The sequence below is a fragment of the Callithrix jacchus genome, chromosome 1 (genome assembly GCF_049354715.1).
Source record: "Callithrix jacchus isolate 240 chromosome 1, calJac240_pri, whole genome shotgun sequence".
Taxonomy (NCBI): Eukaryota; Metazoa; Chordata; class Mammalia; order Primates; family Cebidae; genus Callithrix; species Callithrix jacchus.
The window spans coordinates 112,093,518-112,116,969 of NC_133502.1; the positions used below are offsets into that span (position 1 = coordinate 112,093,518).

Genomic DNA, 23,452 nt, shown 5'->3' on the forward strand with positions numbered 1-23,452 from the left:
CCATGCTTGTAACCATAATGCTTGGAAATAAACGTGTAAGTGTGAAAATTTAAGAAGAGGAGAAATGCAATAAATTTTGTGGGGGTCCCTCAGCAAGATTCAGATCACTCCAGTCTCATAATGAAGACTGTCCAGGTCAGTCAAGCCTCACATTACTAACTGATGACTACAATGACATAGACTCTGCCAGTGACTGACTTTAGACAACTTAATCTCTTTCTGTTTCATTTTCCTCATAAAATAAGGAGAAATAACCTACATACAAGGTTATTCCTTAGAGCAACATTTGTAACAGTAAGTGACTGGAAACAACCTAAATGTCTGTTGATAGGAGGCTGGCTAAAAGTTCTACACCTATAAAATGGAATATACTGCAGCCATAAATAGTAATAAGGTTAAATTCTTTCCAACAAGAGAAGAGCCTGAAAAATCAAGTTGCAGGCACATATAAGGGAACTTGCCCAAGAGATAAGAAGGGTTGTGTAAGACATACCCACAGTCCCACAGATAAGAAAGAGTACACAGGAGATTAGCCCAGACATGCCTGTAATGGAAAATTCTGTCCCCTGGCACATGTGTAGTAAGGGAAACAAAGCAACATGGAGTAACTCAAGCTAACAGCCCACATGTACACTAGGAGGATGGGGTGAAACTACCAGAAATGCACACCTTATGCAAATGAGATGCCCAGCTCCCTATCAGTTTCTTATAAAAGCCTCTGTATCCAAACTGCAAATTGGCAACCCATCTTTCCAGGACCCCTGTATGCAGCACAGAGCTATTCTCTTTTTTTCACCTATTAAATTTCGGCTCTAAACCTAGAAAAAAAAAGGTAGTAAGAAAGAGCCCTACGTATTATAGAATGATCTCTAGGATATATTATCATGTGGGATAAAAAACAACTACAGTGCAGAACAGGACATATACTATAATTTACATAAATATTGATAAAAGGAATAGATATATTTCTTTGTGCTCATATTGCACAAATATAGGAAACCTCTAAAATTGGTTGCTTCAGGAGGAGAACTGAGTTGGCATGGGACAAAGAAGTGAGGAAGAAGACTGTACCAGTTAGGATCTCAGCAGGAAATACATGTCATATTCAAAAGGTATCATCTAGGAGAGTTCAGTGACAGAATTATTTACAAAGTTGTGGACAAGGCTAAGGCACCCAACAAAGGATGCTGACACTTGCTAGTGGACAACCTACAGAGGGCAATCATTATCATACCTAAGTCCTAAGGATGAAGTGGGGGAATAAGTGGTTGTATGAATCCAGAGAGAGAGCTATAGGTATAGAAAGGGCTACAGGACAGAAGCCATAGCCCTTTCCCAGACGAACTAGTAACTGTTGATCCATAGCCCAGTAGGAAAGATGCTGGGGGAACCTTCACCCCATTCTCCTCCTGCACTTGGATCTCTGGCCCTGCTTAGAGATGAGCCTCTTGGGGCTCAAGGCAGGGTGGAGAGCAGATCTGAAGGCACATAGAGAGAATATCCACTGCACAGACTTACAGCACTTTTACTTTATAAACTTAGAACTATATAAATATATAGCTTATTTGAAAAGTAGAAAATGGCCAGGCCAGTGGCTCACACCTATAATCCCAACACTCTGGGAGGCCAAGGCGCGTGGATCGCCTGAGGTCAGGAGTGTGAGACAAACATGATGAAATCTCATCTCTACTAAAAATACAAAATTAGCAGCTGTGGTGGTAGGTGCCTGTAATCCCAGTTACTCGAGAGACTGAGGCAGGAGAATGGCTTGAACCCGGGAGGCAGAGGTTGTAGTGAGCCAAGATTGCACCATTGCACTCCAGCCTGGACAACAAGAGTGAAAGACAGTCCATCTCAAAAACAGGGGAGGGGAGAGGGAGGAAAAGAGGTAAAGAGAGAAGAAGGAGAGAGAAGAAAAGAAAGAAAGAAAGAAGGAGAAAAAGAGTAAGAAAGGAAGAGAGAAAGAAAGAAAAGTAGAAAATTTTTCACACACAAAAGAGAAATTAAAAAGTAAACATAAATGAGAGACCAGAGCATCTGCTTTCTAACTCTCCTTCCCTCTTCAAATTCTACCTCTATTTCTTTGGAGCAGCAGTTTTTCACCTAAGCACAGTCCATGGCTCCACCTAGTGTCAAGATGATGATGCTTCACCAAGCTCTGAGAACCATCTTATCTAGGGGAATTCTGGGGCAGTCGGGCAACCTCTGCCTCAAATCACTGATGTGTAAGCAGTTTTCACTGTGAATTACAACCACCAGGTAAATGATTGTACCCCCTGAAATATATATATATATATAGTTAATATTCAGTGTCCTAGCTCACTGCAGCCTCTGTCTCCCAAATTCAAATTCTCCACCCTCAGCCTCCCAAGTAGCTGAGACTACAGGCGCCCACACTACGCCTGGCTAATTTTTGTATTTTTAGTACAGACGATGTTTCACCATGTTGGCCAGGCTGGTCTCGAACTCCTGACCTTAAGTGATCCACCCACCGTGGCCTCCCAGAGTACTGGGAGAAAGCTCCTACTGGAGACTCTAATATAATCTGTTTGGGAAGGGGCTTAACATCAATATATATACTTTTAACCTTCCAGTTGTAATAGTCAATCAAGGCTAGAAGCCCCTACTTAAGTGATTCCTTGTTGCCTACTAGGTAGATTTTGATTCCTAGCACATTTCTTGTCACTACTCAGGACGTGCTCACACTTCTTTAGACAAACTAGGCTACTTATAAAACAATTTCCTATCCTCTGTGCCCTTACATACTACACTCTCTGCCTTGAACACTCTACCAACTGCCTCCATCTCAACGGTCATAGTTCTACCTATTATTACAGGACCTGCTTAAGGGCTACTTCTTCTGAGAATTTCTCTGCCCCTCATTCCCAAGCAGATGTTTTTCCCTCCTTTGAACCCCTGAAGATTTTTATTTTTTATTTTTTTGTGTTTCTCATTTTCTTTTTTTTTTTTTTTTATTTGATTATAGGTTTTGGGGTACATGAGCAGAGCATGCGAGACAGTTGCGTAGGTACACACATGGCAGTGTGCTTTGCTTTTCTTTTCCCCTTCACCCACATTTGGCATTTCTCCCCAGACTATCCCTCCCCACCTCCCCCTCCCACTGGCCCTCCCCTTTTCCCCCCAATAGACCCCAGTGTTTAGTACTCCCCTTTCTGTGTCCATGTGTTCTCATTTTTCATCACCCACCTATGAGTGAGAATATGCGGTGTTTCATTTTCTGTTCTTGTGTCAGTTTGCTGAGGATGATGTTCTCCAGATTCATCCATGTCCCTACAAACGACACGAACTCATCATTTCTGATTGCTGCATAATATTCCATGGTGTATATGTGCCACATTTTTCCAATCCAGTCTATTATCAATGGGCATTTGGGTTGATTCCAGGTCTTTGCTATTGTAAACAGTGCTGCAATAAACATTCGTGTACATGTGTCCTTATAGTAGAACGATTTATAGTCTTTTGGATATATACCCAGTAATGGGATTGCTGGGTCAAATGGAATTTCTATTTCTAAGGCCTTGAGGAATCGCCACACTGTCTTCCACAATGGTTGAACTAATTTACACTCCCACCAACAGTGTAAAAGTGTTCCTTTTTCTCCACATCCTCTCCAGCATCTGTTGTCTCCAGATTTTTTAATGATCGCCATTCTAACTGGCGTGAGATGGTATCTCAATGTGGTTTTGATTTGCATCTCTCTGATGACCAGTGACGATGAGCATTTTTTCATATGATTGTTGGCCTCATATATGTCTTCTTTCGTAAAGTATCTGTTCATATCCTTTGCCCACTTTTGAATGTGCTTGTTTGTTTTTTTCCTGTAAATCTGCTTGAGTTCTTTGTAAATTCTGGATATCAGCCCTTTGTCAGATGGGTAGACTGCGAAAATTTTTTCCCATTCTGTTGGTTGCCGATCCACTCTAGTGACTGTTTCTTTTGCCGTGCAGAAGCTGTGGAGTTTGATTAGGTCCCATTTGTCTATTTTGGCTTTTGTTGCCAATGCTTTTGGTGTTTTGTTCATGAAGTCCTTGCCTACTCCTATGTCCTGGATAGTTTTGCCTAGATTTCCTTCTAGGGTTTTTATGGTGCCAGGTCTTATGTTTAAGTCTTTAATCCATCTGGAGTTAATTTTAGTGTAAGGTGTCAGGAAGGGGTCCAGTTTCTGCTTTCTGCACATGGCTAGCCAGTTTTCCCAACACCATTTGTTAAACATGGAATCCTTGCCCCATTGCTTGTTTTTGTCAGGTTTATCAAAGACTGTATAGTTGTATGTATGTTGTGTTGCCTCCGGTGCCTCTGTTTTGTTCCATTGGTCTATATCTCTGTTTTGGTACCAGTACCATGCTGTTTTGATTACTGTAGCCTTGTAGTATAGTTTGAAATCTGGTAGTGTGATGCCCCCTGCTGTGTTCTTTTTGCTTAGAATTGACTTGGCTATGCGGGCTCTCTTTTGGTTCCATATGAAGTTCATGGTGGTTTTTTCCAGTTCTGTGAAGAAAGTCAATGGTAGCTTGATGGGGATAGCATTGATTCTGTAAATTACTTTGGGCAGTATAGCCATTTTCACGATATTAATTCTTCCTAACCATGAACATGGAATGTTTCTCCATCTGTTTGTGTCCTCTCTGATTTCGTTGAGCAGTGGTTTGTAGTTCTCCTTGAAGAGGTCCCTTACGTTCCTTGTGAGTTGTTTTCCAAGGTATTTTATTCTTTTTGTAGCAATTGCGAATGGCAGTTCGCTCTTGATTTGGCTTTCTTTAAGTCTGTTATTGGTGTAGACGAATGCTTGTGATTTTTGCACATTGATTTTATATCCTGAGACTTTGCTGAAGTTGCTTATCAGTTTCAGGAGTTTTTGGGCTGAGGCGATGGGGTCTTCTAGGTATACTATCATGTCGTCTGCAAATAGAGACAATTTGGCTTCCACCTTTCCTATTTGAATACCCTTTATTTCTTTTTCTTGCCTGATTGCTCTGGCTAGAACTTCCAGTACTATATTGAATAGGAGTGGTGAGAGAGGGCATCCTTGTCTAGTGCCAGATTTCAAAGGGAATGCTTCCAGTTTTTGCCCATTCAGTATGATATTGGTTGTTGGTTTGTCATAAATAGCTTTTATTACTTTGAGATACGTTCCATCGATACCGAGTTTATTGAGGGTTTTTAGCATAAAGGGCTGTTGAATTTTGTCAAATGCCTTCTCTGCTTCAATTGAGATAATCATGTGGTTTTTGTTTTTGGTTCTGTTTATGTGGTGAATTACGTTGATAGACTTGCGTATGTTGAACCAGCCTTGCATCCCCGGGATGAATCCTACTTGATCATGATGAATAAGTTTTTTGATTTGCTGTTGCAATCGGCTTGCCAATATTTTATTGAAGATTTTTGCATCTATGTTCATCATGGATATTGGCCTGAAGTTTTCTTTTCTCGTTGGGTCTCTGCCAGGTTTTGGTATCAGGATGACATTGGTCTCATAAAATGATTTGGGAAGGATTCCCTCTTTTTGGATTGTTTGAAATAGTTTTAGAAGGAATGGTACCAGCTCCTCCTTGTGTGTCTGGTAGAATTCGGCTGTGAACCCGTCTGGACCTGGGCTTTTTTTGTGAGGTAGGCTCTTAATTGCTGCCTCGACTTCAGACCTTGTTATTGGTCTATTCATAGTTTCAGCTTCCTCCTGGTTTAGGCTTGGGAGGACACAGGAGTCCGGGAATTTATCCATTTCTTCCAGGTTTACTAGTTTATGCGCATATAGTTGTTTGTAATATTCTCTGATGATGGTTTGAATTTCTGTGGAATCTGTGGTGATTTCCCCTTTATCATTTTTTATTGCATCTATTTGGTTGTTCTCTCTCTTTTTTTTAATCAATCTGGCTAGTGGTCTGTCTATTTTGTTGATCTTTTCAAAAAACCAGCTCTTGGATTTATTGATTTTTTGAAGGGTTTTTCGTGTCTCAATCTCCTTCAGCTCAGCTCTGATCTTAGTAATTTCTTGTCTTCTGCTGGGTTTTGAGTTTTTTTGATCTTGCTCCTCTAGCTCTTTCAATTTTGATGATAGGGTGTCAATTTTGGATCTCTCCATTCTCCTCATATGGGCACTTATTGCTATATACTTTCCTCTAGAGACTGCTTTAAATGTGTCCCAGAGATTCTGGCACGTTGTGTCTTCGTTCTCATTGGTTTTGAAGAAGTTCTTTATTTCTGCCTTCATTTCGTTGTTTACCCAGTCAACATTCAAGAGCCAGTTGTTCAGTTTCCATGAAGCTGTGCAATTCTGGGTTGGTTTCTGAATTCTGAGTTCTAACTTGATTGCACTATGGTCTGAGAGGCTGTTTGTTATGATTTCAGTTGTTTTGCATTTGTTGAGCAGTGCTTTACTTCCAATTATGTGGTCAATTTTAGAGTAGGTGTGATGTGGTGCTGAAAAGAATGTGTATTCTGTGGATTTGGGGTGGAGAGTTCTGTAAATGTCCACCAGGTTTGCTTGCTCCAGGTCTGAGTTCAAGCTCTGGATATCCTTGTTGATTTTCTGTCTGGTTGATCTGTCTAGTATTGACAGTGGAGTGTTAAAGTCTCCCACTATTATTGTGTGGGAGTCTAAGTCCTTTTGTAAGTCATTAAGAACTTGCCTTATGTATCTGGGTGCTCCTGTGTTGGGTCCATATATGTTTAGGATCGTTAGCTCTTCTTGTTGTATCGATCCTTTTACCATTATGTAATAGCCTTCTTTGTCTCTTTTGATCTTTGTTGCTTTAAAGTCTATTTTATCAGAGATGAGAATTGCAACTCCTGCTTTTTTTTGCTTTCCATTAGCTTGGTAAATCTTCCTCCATCCCTTTATTTTGAGCCTTTGTGTATCCTTGCATGTGAGATGGGTTTCCTGGATACAGCACACTGATGGGTTTTGGATTTTTATCCAATTTGCCAGTCTGTGTCTTTTGATTGGTGCATTTAGTCCATTTACATTTAGGGTTAATATTGTTATGTGTGAATTTGATACTGCCATTTTGATGCTAAGTGGCTGTTTTGCCTGTTAGTTGTTGTAGATTCTTCATTATGTTGAAGCTCTTTAGCATTCAGTGTGATTTTGGAATGGCTGGAACTGATTGATCCTTTCTATGTGTAGTGCCTCTTTTAGGAGCTCTTGTAAAGCAGGCCTGGTGGTGACAAAATCTCTGAGTACTTGCTTGTTCACAAAGGATTTTATTCTTCCTTCACTTCTGAAGCTCAGTTTGGCTGGATATGAAATTCTGGGTTGAAAGTTCTTTTCTTTAAGAATGTTGAATATTGGCCCCCACTCTCTTCTGGCTTGTAGTGTTTCTGCCGAGAGATCTGCTGTGAGTCTGATGGGCTTCCCTTTGTGGGTGACCCAACCTTTCTCTCTGGCTGCCCTTAGTATTCTCTCCTTTATTTCAACCCTGTTGAATCTGACGATTATGTGCCTTGGGGTTGCTCTTCTTGCGGAATATCTCTGTGGTGTTCTCTGTATTTCCTGCATTGAGTGTTGGCTTGTCTTGCTAGGTGGGGGAAATTTTCCTGGATGATGTCCTGAAGAGTATTTTCCAGCTTGGATTCATTCTCTTCGTCCCCTTCTGGTACACCTATCAAACGTAGGTTAGGTCTTTTCACATAGTCCCACATTTCTTGGAGACTTTGTTCATTCCTTTTTGCGCTTTTTTCTCTGATCTTGGTTTCTCGTTTTATTTCATTGAGTTGGTCTTCGACTTCAGATAGTCTTTCTTTTGCTTGGTCAATTCGGCTATTGAAACTTGCGTTTGCTTCGCGAAGTTCTCGTATTGTGTTTTTCAGCTCCTTTAATTCATTCATATTCCTCTCTAAGGTATCCATTCTTGTTATCATTTCCTCGAATCTTTTTTCAAATCTTTTTTCAAGGTTCTTATTTTCTTTGCATTGATTTAATACATGATCTTTTAGCTCACAAAAGTTTCTCATTATCCATCTTCTGAAGTCTAATTCCGTCATTTCGTCACAGTCATTCTCCGTCCAGCTTTGCTCCCTTGCTGGTGAGGAGTTTTGGTCCTTTCTAGGAGGCGAGGTGTTCTGGTTTTGGGTGTTTTCCTCCTTTTTGCGCTGGTTTCTTCCCATCTTTGTGGATTTGTCCGCTGGTCGTCTGCGTAGTTGCTGACTTTTTGTTTGGGTCTCTGAGTGGACACCCAGAATGTTGATGATGAAGTATTTCTGTTGCTTGGTTTTCCTTCTACCAGTCTAGCCCCTTCGCTGTACGACTGCTGAGGTCCGCTCCAGACCCTGCTTGTCTGGGGTGCACCTCTAGTAGCTGTGGCACAGCGAGGGATGCTACCAGTTTCTTTTTCTGCTCTCTTTGTCCCAGGATGATGCCTGCCTAATGTCAGTCTTTTGGATATAGAGGGGTGAGGGAGCTGCTTGAGGAGACAGTTTGTACTTTATAGGGGTTTAATTGCTGAGCTGTGCAATCTGTTGTTCATTCAGGGCTGTTAGGCTGCTATGTTTGATTCTGCTACAACAGAGCTCATTAAAAAACCCTTTTTTTTTTTTTTTCTCAAATGCTCTGTGTTGAGGGGTTTGGGCTTTATTTTTGGATGTCCGATCAGGTGTCCTGCCCAGCTAGAAGGCAGACTAGCCACTGTTTGGCTGCCGAGGCTCCGCCCTGCTGTTGTGTGATTCGCGCTGTTCCTGCCGGCTCTGCTGTGGTCTCCGCCACGCCCTGCGGCGGAGTCTCTTCATTGTAGCGTGTTGCCTCAGCAACGGCAGGCTGCGTCAGCAGTGGGCGTGTATCTCAGTAGGGACGGGTTGCCTCGGCAACGGCTGGCTGCGTCAGCAGTGGGCGTGTATCTCAGTTGGGGCGGGTTGCCTCGGCAATGGCTGGCTGCGTCAGCAGTGGGCGTGTATCTCAGTTGGGGTGGGTTGCCTCGGTAGTGGTGGACGCCCCTCCTCCACAGAGCGTCTCGGACCGTCTGCTTGGGATAGTTTGAAATCGCGGTTTTGTTCGTCCCACTGGGTATCCCAATCCCTGCAATCCCCTGGGCTGGCCTATTGTCCAAGTCTCGTTCAGTCTCAAGTCCAGCCCTCTCAAGTCTCAGGTTGCCGGTTCAACAGGGCACCCGGACAAGCGCGCCCTGTGGGGATTGCTGGGTAGGGCCGGCCGCCACCGCCCCGGCTGCCGGCTTCGCCAGGCAGACCTACTGCCTGGCGTCCCGTGTCTTTTTTATACTTGGGAGTTTCCCCGTTCTGTGGGCAACAAAGATCAGTCTGGAAATGCCGCTTTGACTCACCGTTTGCAGATTCAACGAGAAGAGCTCCAATCCTGGGTTGTTCTCACAGCGCCATCTTGAGTCCTCGTCCCCTGAAGATTTTTAAAATAACATTTATGATCAATCTTCTTTTCTTAATAGAAAACAAACACAGTGATTGACTATTCTTTTTAACTTATCAAATGAACTATAATAACAAAGTATGACATTTCTGTGAGAGAAATGAGTATACCCTGTATTAACAAGGGAACAAAATGGTGTTTTAAAAGTCAAAGGCTTTTAAAAACAATCTGGTTCTATGTGTCAAAGTACATTCTCTTTGGCCCAGTGCTTTCACTCCTAGGAATTTATCCTACGCATATAATCACACATGTGGGCAAAAGTACCCGTAAAGGAATGCTCATTGCAGCATTGTTCATAAAAGCAAAAGATGGGACACAACTAAAGTGTATCATAATAGAAAAGAAGTTAAATAAATTATGGCACATAATATAGATGGAATGCCACAGTCATTTTATAAATGAGGTACATCTATATTTGTGACCATGGAACAATTCTAAGATATACTGTTAAGCAGGAAAAGAAAGCTTCAATACAATGTCTTAGATGCTTCTACTGTGTGCACCCTTCAATAGCCCAGCTGGTAGAGTGGAGGACTGTAGATCAGATAGAATGCTTCTACTTTTTTTTGTACAAAAGCATAAATATGCATTTATCTATGCTTGCAAAGCACTGAATATCTTTGGATGGATATACAAGCAATTGTCAACAACAACTGACTCTAGTGAAGCAAACTGGTAGATTTGGGGTCACAAAATTACAAAATAAAAACCATGAACCCATCACCAAATATACAAATTAAAATATTACCAATGCTTTTACGTGTCCCCAAAGTCATAGCCAGCCCATCCAGAGCCTCTGTGCAAATTAGAAAAAAGCTCCTCTTCTTTGGGTTGGACACAACTGTAAACCAAGGCACACTGCTTGGCAAACAGAATATAGGTTACATTAATTACATGACCCACTTCTGCCCTGGTGTGCTTTCAGACTTATGTAAATGGAATTATACTCTATATATTCTCCTACAAATTATCTTTTTTACTTAACATTACTTAACATTGATATACTGTAAGATATATCAATATTGCTACATGAAGTACTGCATTTTCACTGCTGTATAATATTTCATTGCATGTTTATGTGCTAACAGAATTAACTCTATATCCTACTATTTCAGTTACAGGATATCTATTGAAGAATGAATGTGACTAAACTAAAAGAGAAATAAGATCACCTAAAGATGGATAAAGGAATTCTGGACCTTATATTGGGTGGGGGAAAGCCAGTGTGCTTTCGTTGGTAAGAAATAATTGCATTACATTAGGCAAGAGCAAGCCAGTAAAGGAGTGAGCACAGCACTAAATGTCTGATGTTCATGCAGTGACCCTTTTATGCTTACGTATTTTCTCTATTGCATTTTCTGTCTTTTAATAAGCTTTTTCATTTTAATAATGTAGAAAATACAGTAATAGTGACAATCCATGCCTACTTAAGTAACAGGAGCACAAGATATGAGCTTATTAGACAACAACTATGACTGCAATGGACTCTACATCTTTTCATTTGGACTTATATGCAATTTCAATGTCTTTGCTAGCACATGAATATAAATTCATTGCAGCAGAATTTTTATTCAGATTCAGAAAAATGGGTGCAATTTTTCTAAGTCATTATAGTCAATTTTCAGATACAAATTTAAATAACTTCTAAAATTGAAGAGAGAAAAATGGAAAAAGAAAACAAACAAAAGCTCCACCCCAATCAACTGAGAAGAAAGCAATAAAGGAAAGGGTAAAGCATAATAAAAGTTGGACAAATAAAAATTAAAACTTGGGTGGTAGAAAATGTCTAGATATATTAATAATTATAATAAATATAAATGGACTAAACTTTATAGTGAAAGACAGTCAGATTGGGGAACAAACAAACAAAAAACCTCTAACTACATGCTCTTTAAAAAGAAAAACCTAAAACTTAAGACACAAAATGGCTGAAAGATCTAACAGGAAAATTACTATTAATTACTACTATTACTAACTAAAAAAAACTAAAGTGTATAATAAAAATCACACAAAATAGACTTTAAAAAAATAAGTATCATTAGAATTAGAGAGGGGCCAGTACTTGATTTATTTTTCTTTTCTTTTTTTTTTTTGTTTCCCAGTGCTTTCTGATACTTGATTTTTACAAAGGTTCCAATTGTCAGAGATATAATAAATTCAAAGTTTTACACCTAGAAAAATGGTTTCAAATATATAAAACAAATGTTTATTGAATTACAAAGAGAAATTACCAAATCTAAATACTGAAATGAGAACTTTCAATATATCTCTCTCAATTACCAATAGACCATCCAAAGCAAAGATATTAAAAATATGGAAGATTGGAACAGCACAATAAATAACACAATTAAATAAACATAAAAATTATGTATCTAATAGTTGGCAAATGAACTTATTTTTCTCAAATATCATGGTGCAATTACAAAAATTGTCCATTTATTAGACCATAGAGCAAATCACAAGAAATGATAACACAATCCTTATTCTCTACGCACAAAGTAATTTAGAGGCAGTAACAAAAGATCTATCTGTAAAAGTCCTTATATATTTAAAAATATGGAAACACACTTGTAGGTAATTCATGTATCAAAGAAAAAAAAAGATGGAGAAAATGTAAAAATACATAAAGCTAAATGATAATGAAAATACCATCTATCATGTTGCGTAAGACAGTTAAAGTCATTCTTTAAGGACAATTTATTAATTTGAAAGCTTGTTTTAGACAAGAAGAAAGGTTAAAAATTAATGAGCTGTGTTTTTAACTCAAGAAATTAGGAGGAAAAAATAAAGAAGTGTAGGAGGAAGTAGATAATAAAAATAAAAACAGAAGTTCAGAAAAAAGTAAACAAAGATACAAAAAAGAATCCACAAAATTAAAAGTTTTCTTTTATAAATAGAACAATCTCTACTGAGATTGAGGGAAAAAAAGAAGGCACAAATAAGCAATATTAGAATTAAAAGGGACCTAATCACAGACAAAGCAAAGATTTTTTTGAGTTACTCTGAATCATTTTAGGCCAAATATTTGAAAACTTAAGTGAAATGGGCAAATTCCTAGAAATCTATAATTAAGCAAAACTTACTAAAACATAAGAGAACCTGAATTGCCTTGTATCTAACAAAGAGTGGAGTCAATATTTTAAATCTTCCCAAAAAGAAAATATTTGGTTCACATATGTTTATAAAGTACTTACACCAAGATTTCAAGAAAGAGATCATTCCTTTTTTTTTTTTTAAGACGGAGTTTCACTCCTTGCCCAGGCTGGAGTTCAATGGCAGGATCTTGGCTCACCATAAACTCTGACTTCCGAGTTCAAGCAATTCTCCTGCCTCAGCCTTCCCGGATAGCTGGGATTACTGGCACACGCCACCATGCTCCGCTAATTTTGTATTTTTAGTAGAGGCGGGGTTTCACCATGTTGGCCAGGCTGGTCTCAAACTTCTGACCTATAGTGACCCACCCGCCTTGGCCTCCCAAAGTGCTGGGCATTCCAATCTTTAAAAAATGTTCCAGAAGACCAGGCGCAGTGGCTCACACCTGTAATCCCAGCACTCTGGGAGGCTGAGGCGGGCGGATCACCAAGTCAAGAGATGGAGACCATCCTAGCCAACATGGTGAAGCCCCGTCTCTACTAAAAATACAAAAATTAGCTGGGCATGGTGGCACGTGCCTGTAGTCCCAGCTACTCAGGAGGCTGAGGCAGAAGAATCGCTTGAACCTAGGAGGTGGAGGTTGCAGTGAGCAGAGATTGTGCCACTGCACTATAGGCTGGCGACAGAATGAAAAAAAAAAGTTCCAGAAAACAGAAAAAGAGTGACTATGACACAACTCACTCAATGATATTAATGTAACCTTGATAGCAAAACCAAATAAGGACAACAAAGAAACCTTTTGGACCAATCATAAATATAGCTACAAAATCAAATAAAATATTAATAAAACAAGTTTAGGAGTTTATTTCAAATAGATAATACATCATAAACAAGTTAAGTGTAACCAGAAATGCAAGGGCAATTAAACATTAGGAAATATAAAAATATGGTTGGGCATGGTGGCTCACACCTGTAGGCCCAGTACTTCGAGAGGCCAAGGCAGGTGGATCACTTGAGCCCAAGAGTTAGAGACCAACCTGGGCAACATGGTGAAACCCCGTCTCTGCCAAAAAAAATACAAAAATTAGCCAGGTGTGGTAGCATGTGCCTGTAGTCCCAGCTACTTGGGAGGCTAAGGCAGGAGAATCATTTGAGCCTGGAAGGTGAAGGTTGCAGCAGTGAGCCAAGATGGTACCACGGCACTCCAGCCTGCACAACAGAGCAAGACCCTGTCTCAAAACAATAATAATAATAAAGAAAAGAAAATATAGGCCAGGTGTGGTGGCTCACACTTGTAATCTCAGAACTTTGGGAGGCCAAGGGGGGCAGACCACTAGGTCAAGAGATCAATATCATCCTGGGCAACGTGGTGAAACCCCATCTTTACTAAAAATACATAAATTAACTGGGCTTGGTTGCACATGCCTGTAGTCCCAGCTACTCCAGAGGCTGAGGCAGGAGAATCACTTAAACCCAGGAGGCGGAGGTTGCAGTGTCGATATCTATAGTTTGGAAGAGATACAAAAAATCTCTCGGCGAGACTATACAAGCCAGCTCCAGTACACCACTGCATATCACAGTAAAGGATTTGTTTTCAGAATACATGAAGAACTATTTCTATTTATCAATACTTAAATGACAAACAATGCCACAAAAAGGGAGGCATGAATAGTCATTTCGCAAAAGAGGAAATATGGATGAGGAAGAAAAATATGAAAAGATTCTCTACTGCATGGTGATCATATAAAGGTAAATTAATTAAGATTACAGTAAGTAATCATACTATATGCCTCAGATGAACTAAAGTTAAGTATTACTGCTGAGTGCAGTGGTGGATGTCTGTAGTCCCAGTTACTCAGGAGGCTGAAGTAGGAGAATCACTTGAGCCTAGGAGTTTGACTCTAACCTGAGCAACATAGCAAGACCCTGTCTCTAAAAAAAAATTAAAAAAGAAATATAACTATATTAATTTTTCTCAAAGACATAGATCAGGGGAAACTCCTGAACAATGCTGGTGTGAACATAAGTTGGCACAACCACCCTGGAATATGATTTGGCATTAGCTTACAAACTTAAACACTGTACATCCCGCAATCCAGCAATATGTAAGCTCAGGTATATATTGTAGAGGAATTTATTGCACAAGTGCACCAGAAAATATGAACATGAATATGCACAGTAGCACTTTCTGTTAAAAACATAACAACCCAAATGTAATCGTTCAAGGTTTGTTCAGAGAAGTAGAACTACTAAGAGAAATAGACATAAGGGATTTTTTATTGTAGAGACTTGACCATTTGCAATTGTGGGAGCTGGTTATACTGTTGATGTGAGGCTGTCATTTCTGTGTCTACTGCTGGAGCTGAAGTTCATAGGACAAGTCGTCAGGAAGTACAGAGCAGGAAGCATGGACAAAATGGAATGCATGAGGATAGACTGGAATCTGCATTGGTCTCTTACCACCTCCAAACCTCTAGTGCCCTTTACCATGAAGTTAAACACACTTCTGACTCAAGAGTTAGTGAAGCTGAAGCATATGATCCAGAGAACTGGAGGAGCTATGGGCCCTGCACCTGCCTCCTGAGTGCTAGGAAATACAACTATTTATTCATTTTCACCTTCTGTGTCAGGCAGAAAATGTCTCTTCAGGTTCATTAGTCTATTTTCACATGAGAAAAGGCCGAGAGAAGTGAAATAACTTGTTACCTAGAAGCCTGTTTTAAAAAAAACAAACAAACAAAATCCCTATCCATCTGAAACCCTTCGTAAGAGAGTGCATGTCAGTATTTTGGATCTAGGTACAGGCTCTCTGAGGGATATTTCTGACTCATGTTCTTGTGCCTATTGTGTCTAATTACATCACATAAGAGGGCTTTGGTAGCTTTGCAATAACAGTTCTACTAATTATTCTCCAAAGAAAAATCGTCATTCCACTGCAAATAGATGTGATCTTAATGATTTCCCCCAGAATCACTACAATATAATCTTATCTAAATTTGAGAACAGCATCTAAATATTCATTTTATTTAAATATGAATTGCTGCATTTGAGCTAAGGCTGAGTTCCCCTTACTGTATCTAAATTTGGTACCAATTTGGTAACCATAGTCCATGGTTACTCTGTGACTACTAATCTGGGGGAAAAAGAAAACACTCTTTGGCAGAAAAGGATACGTACATTCCTAATTTTCATTTCCAAATTCCTAGCCACTTATCCAAGATGAATGTTAAAACTGTTACCAAAACATAGCCTTAGAAATAAAATTCTGTTAGGGAGACAATAATAACTCTTTGTCAATGAATTTATTTGAAGCAATAATAATATAACAAATTTCCAGTGCTAAGAAAAAGTTTGGCTAATCTCAAGAACATTAAAGCAATATGCAACTTGAAGTAATTTCTTGCTTTATCTAAAAATATTGGGCCAAAAGAAACTGATTAGAGTTTAATGTAATTTTATATCAAGTGTTTTGCTGCGGTTTTTTGCAATAATACTTTATTTTAAATCATCTCAGTGATTTAAAATAGAGTATCACTTTTAAATAATAAGTTTTAATCATTTATCATTTTAAATGATTAAAAATAAGTTTTTGGGAGTGGGAAACCCTTTTTTATAAAGAAAAAACAAATTTTTATCATTTTTAGTTTCACAAAATAACAAATTGGAAGGTAATAATGTAAATTTGTAAGTTTTTCTCTGCAAAAATTATGTCATAAAAATCTTTAGATGGTGTATTTCATTACTAAAATAAAATATAAAAATATGATTCATAGCTAACTTTTTCTGAAAAATTTTTTTACAAAGTAAGATGTATCAGGACTTCTTTTGTTTCTGTGCAAGAATATTGTCACTTTCCCTTTTCTTGTTTATTAACTGATTTAGACTCTATTTCTAAGATAGTCCCCACAACCCACAATTTTATGGATATTGTATCTATTGGGTTACATTCTAATATAGTTATCAAGTAGAAACCTTAAAAAAGAGAGGCAAACTTCCTCCTGTAAAGGAGTGATCATTAATACCACCAATCAAATGAGCAAAGCCACTTCCACACACAGTCAGTAAGCTGCTTTGACTTTTTCTTGTTCTTACTCTTCTGGGTCTAGACTTGGGGAGTTAAGGTGTTAAAGTATATTTACCTTGGCCATGGGTAACTGCCACAAATTGGGTTCTCAGTGAAGCAGTCTGTGACAGAGATTGGAGTAAAGGAAGTTTATGAGGGAGTGTTCGTGAGTTCAAACCAGTCTACTGTCTGGGCTTAGGCCAATAGTAAAGAGGGGACTAGCATCCTCCCCTGCAGGCCATGGGAAGACAAAATTAGGAGGTTCTAAGACTTAGCTATTCCTCCCCATGTGGAGATTCTCCTTCCAGTAATGATTTTGGAGAAGGATTTATTTTTATTAAGAAAGGCAACATTTTTTTGACATGTACAAAGCACTTTCCTGTATTTTATTTAAAAAATTTTTGACTTCCATAGGTTTTTGAGGAACAGATGGTGTTTGGTTACATGAGTAAGTTCTTTAGTGGTGATTTGTGAGACTTTGGTGCACCCATCTCACGAACAGTATAAACTTAACCCAATTTGTAGTCTTTCATTCCTAACCCCCTTCCCAGCCATCCCTGCTGAGTCCCCAAAGTCCATTGTGTCATTCTTAGGCCTTTGCATCCTCACAGCTTATCTCCCACTTAGGAGTGAGAACATATGATGTTTGGTTTTTCAAGGAAAGGCAACATTTTTATTAGAGGTCTATAAATATTTGTGACTAAATGTTTTCTTAAAATTGGGTTTCAACTGTAGTCTTCATGATCAGTGATTTAGAAAAATATATTGTACTGAAATAAAGTTTCTATATATTTATTTCAGATACTATATTAAGAATTGAAAATTAATATTTTCTGCTGTTTGGAAATATGGTAAATTTTCTTCTCTAAGTTTTCTTTTGTTAGAGTTTTTATGTGGTGTCACGGGCCTCTCCATGCCCTTTGCATTCTCCTCCAAAAATCTGTTCTCGCTGTCAGTTAAGCAAAAATGGTTAGCAACAAAACAAAATCAAAGTGGACCCACCCAGCTTTTATATCCTGCATAGCTGAGCTTTCATGAAACTTTGAGTTTTTCCAAAAGTCTGGTCTTTACTGACTGGGAATGAAAAACATTTGGAAAAAATGCCTCAAGCATGTGAACCATGTAATTTCATTTGAACTAAGGAATTCCAAAAATACTGTGCTTATTGAAAGGGCAGTTATGTTGCTGTGTTAGAACTTGAGATTGAGAAGGATAAGTAGCAGTTCTTTTCTGCCTCAGTTTTTCTCATAAACATTAAAAAAATTAAAGACTGTCTGAGTGGCTGGGTAGGAAAATAGTGTGAAGAAGTTAAGTTGGACCAGCAGGTGGGCTTGCTCTAGAACCTAATCCTTCGTTGGAAGATCCATCTATTCTTCTGAGCTTTCTAGAGCCCCATGCAGCTTAAAACAACTGCACTGATGATAACTCAGGGCCCCATCTGGCCATGTCTTGATGACTACTTGAACTGAGGCCCAGTTGTTTCATCAGTTCTGCTCACTGACAACAGTGTAATAGCTGTGCCACTAGCGAGACTGGAATTGCTAGGTCCCTGCTGGGCAATCTGGCCAGAGAACAAAGTAGGTCCTGTTCAGTTTTATGTCTTTATGAGGGGGTCAGGTGTTAATATTATTAACTAGCATTTCTGGGAATATGTATTATGTGCCAGTCACAGTACTGGATGATTTTACATGTATTACATTATTCAATCCCCATAACAATCCTCTATGGAATTTCGAAGCTTAAAGAGGTCAAGAAATCAGGTTTTGAAATCAATCAGTCTGACTCTACAGCCTTTGATCTTCTTTCCTATTTTGTAATCCCTGACTTTTAATCATGTGTCTTACTTAGTGTACTGGATTGGGATCTCAGCAGTGTAGCAGATATGGTTGGTGCCCTGCCCATTTCTCTTGAGCCTTATCAAGTGCCAGCAGCTGCACCATCTTGCTTAATGGCCTTCTCTGGTAGCTGGAGCTCCAGGTATGAGCATAGTTTTGTGGAGATATAATGCCTTAAGTGCAGCCTTTAACTAATGATTGACAAGAATTGGGGTTTAAGTACTTCAGCTCCTTTACTACTCTGGTAGAATAACTCAGAGGCATGAATTTTACACTGGTACCCAAAATTCTCCAGAGGGATTAAGTCCATTATCCACAGTACTAACCCACTTGAAAACATGCCCTTCATTGATTGCCTTCCCCTCACTTCCCTTGCCCACATTTCCTGAGATCACTACTCAAATAAGCTACTTGTATATAACGTATTAATGTCTTAGGGTATGGCTTCCAGGGGAACCAAAACTAAGACAAAGAGCAAGGAAAAGGTGGACCTATAAAGAAGGAGGACCCAACTGGAGGAGATGAGGCAATGCTGGAAAGAAAGCATGGAGTTGCAATCTCTAGGATGAAGCCTCTGATGATGGTTTCCTGTTATTGAAGCTGACAGTGTCGCTGTGAGACAGGAGACAAAGGTTTTGGGAGATTATTGAATATTGACATACTGGATGGTTTTTTTTTTCTCTTTTTTTTTTTTAATTTTTTATTGCATTTTAGGTTTTGGGGTACATGAGCAGAACATGCAAGACAGTTGCATAGGTACACACATGGCAGTGTGTTTTTCTTCCTTTCTCCCGTTCACCCACATTTGGCATTTCTCCCCAGGCTATCCCTCCCCACCTCCCCCTCCCACTGGACCTCCCCTTTTCCCCCCAATAGACCCCAGTGTTTAGTACTCCCCTCCCTGTGTCCATGTGTTCTCATTTTTCATCACCCGCCTATGAGTGAGAATACGCAGTGTTTCATTTTCTGTTCTTGTGTCAGTTTGCTGAGGATGATGTTCTCCAGATTCATCCATGTCCCTACAAACGACACAAACTCATCATTTCTGATTGCTGCATAATATTCCATGGTGTATATGTGCCACATTTTTTCAATCCAGTCTATTATCAATGGGCATTTGGGTTGATTCCAGGTCTTTGCTATTGTAAACAGTGCTGCAATGAACATTCGTGTACATGTGTCCTTATAGTAGAACGATTTATAGTCCTTTGGATATATACCCAGTAATGGGATTGCTGGGTTAAATGGAATTTCTATTTCTAAGGCCTTGAGAAATCGCCACACTGTCTTCCACAATGGTTGAACTAATTTACACTCCCACCAACAGTGTAAAAGTGTTCCTTTTTCTCCACATCCTCTCCAGCATCTGTTGTCTCCAGATTTTTTAATGATCGCCATTCTAACTGGCGTGAGATGGTATCTCAATGTGGTTTTGATTTGCATCTCTCTGATGACCAGTGACGATGAGTATTTTTCATATGATTGTTGGCCTCATATATGTCTTCTTTTGTAAAGTGTCTGTTCATATCCTTTGCCCACTTTTGAATGGGCTTGTTTGTTTTTTTCCTGTAAATCTGTTTGAGTTCTTTGTAAATTCTGGATATCAGCCCTTTGTCAGATGGGTAAACTGCAAACATTTTTTCCCATTCTGTTCGTTGCCTATTCACTCTAGTGACTGTTTCTTTTGCCGTGCAGAAGCTGTGGAGTTTCATTAGGTCCCATTTATCTATTTTGGCTTTTGTTGCCAATGCTTTTGGTGTTTTGTTCATGAAGTCCTTGCCTACTCCTATGTCTTGGATAGTTTTGCCTAGATTTCCTTCTAGGGTTTTTATGGTGCCAGGTCTTATGTTTAAGTCTTTAATCCATCTGGAGTTAATTTTAGTGTAAGGTGTCAGGAAGGGGTCCAGTTTCTGCTTTCTGCACATGGCTAGCCAGTTTTCCCAACACCATTTGTTAAACAGGGAATCCTTTCCCCATTGCTTGCTTTTGTCAGGTTTATCAAAGATTGTATAATTGTAGATATGTTGTGTTGCCTCCGGTGCCTCTGTTTTGTTCCATTGGTCTATATCTCTGTTTTGGTACCAGTACCATGCTGTTTTGATTACTGTAGCCTTGTAGTATAGTTTGAAATCCGGTAGTGTGATGCCTCCCGCCGTGTTCTTTTTGCTTAGAATTGACTTGGGTATGCGGGCTCTCTTTTGGTTCCATATGAAGTTCATGGTGGTTTTTTCCAGTTCTGTGAAGAAAGTCAATGGTAGCTTGATGGGGATAGCATTGATTCTGTAAATTACTTTGGGCAGTATAGCCATTTTCACGATATTAATTCTTCCTAACCATGAACATGGAATGTTTCTCCATCTGTTTGTGTCCTCTCTGATTTCGTTGAGCAGTGGTTTGCAGTTCACCTTGAAGAGGTCCCTTATGTTCCTTGTGAGTTGTATTCCAAGGTATTTTATTCTTTTTGTAGCAATTGTGAATGGCAGTTTGTTCTTGATTTGGCTTTCTTTAAGTCTGTTATTGGTGTAGACGAATGCTTGTGATTTTTGCACATTGATTTTATATCCTGAGACTTTGCTGAAGTTGCTTATCAGTTTCAGGAGTTTTTGGGCTGAGGCGATGGGGTCTTCTAGGTATACTATCATGTCGTCTGCAAATAGAGACAATTTGGCTTCCTCCTTTCCTATTTGAATACCCTTTATTTCTTTTTCTTGCCAGATTGCTCTGGCTAGAACTTCCAGAACTATATTGAATAGGAGTGGTGAAAGAGGGCATCCTTGTCTAGTGCCGGAGTTCAAAGGGAATGCTTCCAGTTTTTGCCCATTCAGTATGATATTGGCTGTTGGTTTGTCATAAATAGCTTTTATTACTTTGAGATACGTTCCATCGATACCGAGTTTATTGAGGGTTTTTAGCATAAAGGGCTGTTGAATTTTGTCAAATGCCTTCTCTGCTTCAATTGAGATAATCATGTGGTTTTTGTTTTTGGTTCTGTTTATGTGGTGAATTACGTTTATAGACTTGCATATGTTGAACCAGCCTTGCATCCCTGGGATGAATCCTACTTGATCATGATGAATAAGTTTTTTGATTTGCTGTTGCAATCGGCTTGCCAATATTTTATTGAAGATTTTTGCATCTATGTTCATCATGGATATTGGCCTGAAGTTTTCTTTTCTTGTTGGGTCTCTGCTGCTCAGGATGATGTTGGTCTCATAAAATAATTTGGGAAGGATTCCCTCTTTTTGGATTGGATGGTTCTTTGACTGCTTGATTGGATGGAGTTTCTTCCAGAAGTACTCTTTTGCTCTATTTTCAAATGTATACTATATTTGCCCAAGTTTAATAAGAAATAAGAGATTCCAGAAAATGCAACCATTCATAAGTGGAACAATGAAACAAAATGCCAACACGTTATAAATTGCACATTGAGTAAATAGTTATAAGTAAATGAAAGACAAAATATATATATACTTTTGGAGTATGTATAACTTACCCATATGTCCTGAATGTAGTAATACTACATACCATATTTCATGCTAACTTAAACTGAATGAGGTTCTTTTAGACCACTTTTACTATACTTAAAGGATTGTTTCTTAACTTGTGACTCTATTGTCTTTACTGATTAACTGAACATCCAGTGGTGCTCAAATTTTCAGGGATTAACATGGGCATGGGGGAAATCTTGCCTTGTTAAGGTTAATGGTATTGTAAATTGTTAACTATTGCATTTAGGCCAGGCATGGTGGCTCTCCCCTGTAATCCCAGCACTTTGAGTGGCCAAGGCTGGCAGATCGCTTGAGGCCAGGAGTTTGAGACTAGCTTGGCCAATGTGGTGAAATCCCATCTCTAACCAAAATATAAAAATTAGCCAGGCATGATGGTAGACGCCTGTAATCGCAGCTACTCCAGAGGCTGAGGCACGAGAATTGCTTGAAACCAGGAGGCAGAGGTTGCACCACTGCACTCCAGCCTAGGCAACAGAGTGAGACTCAAAACAACAACAACAAAACCCAATTGCATCTACACATTTGAATACCTGTTTTTGATTTTATATACTCAACTTCATGTCTGCATTAACTGAGTTTTGCCTGAGACATAACAGTTAAAATTTATATGGTTGTTATAATAATCTGAAAGAAATTGGTTTTGGAAGATTTCACGTAGTGTATTGTTATTAATGCATTCATGAACAAACTTAGAAATGCCCATTATTGTTTATAAAATCCGTAGATTCAGACAGGAAAATAAAGTTGTAAGTTGACATTTCTTCTTCTGAATACTTCAACCACAAGAGGGAACTGTATGAGCAATAACCAAATATTTTGAGATCATCTTTAGAGTATCTTAGCACCCAATTCCCATTCATTGAGTCTTGAAGACTGCCAATATGCCCACCACACTCCAGTCAAACAATGCTTTCACCAGAAATTTCAGTTATAGAGTTGGAAAATCCTTTGCTGGTTTTTTTTTTTTTTTTTTTTCCGAGACAGAAGTCTTGCTCTGTGACCCAGGCTGCAGTGTAGTGGTGCGTTCTTGGCTCACTGCAACCTCTGTCTCCCAGGTTCAATCAATTCTCCTGGCTCAGCCTTGTGAATAGCTGAGATAACAGGCATGCACCATCATGCCCAGCTAATTTTTGTATTTTTAGTAGAGATGGGGTTTCACCATGTTGGCCAGGCTGATCTTGAACTCCTGACCTCAGGTGATCTGCCCTTCTCGGCCTCTCAAAATGCTAAGATTACAGGCATGAACCACCACACCTGGCTACCCCTCACTGCTTTTTAACAAACATTAACAGGTGAACTGTTTGTTTTTTTTTAAATCTCCTTGATCATGAAAGAACATGGATTCAATAACAAAGTAGATACAGGCAATGGCCAACTTTGTTTTCTAATCCACATATACAGCTGATTTAAACCCATGTTTTCCCTTACTGGACAAGATAAAAATATAGAAGGCATCTTGCCATTCATGCAAAGATTTTTGCCTTTTTTTTTTTTTTTTTTTTGAGACGGAGTTTCACTCTTGTTACCCAGGCTGGAGTACAATGGTGTGATCTCGGCTCAC

The 23,452-nt window shown here is 39.1% G+C and overlaps 1 protein-coding gene across 1 annotated transcript in view; it reads right to left on the minus strand.

The window, feature by feature from the left end:
• PLGRKT (plasminogen receptor with a C-terminal lysine) overlaps positions 1-23,452 on the minus strand; it is a 281,104-nt gene that overhangs the window by 237,778 nt on the left and 19,874 nt on the right. Inside the window, exon 2 of the mRNA XM_035305199.3 lies at positions 9,291-9,361. The gene's annotated coding sequence lies outside the window, so the exon portion shown is untranslated. The remainder of the gene's footprint in view (positions 1-9,290; positions 9,362-23,452) is intronic.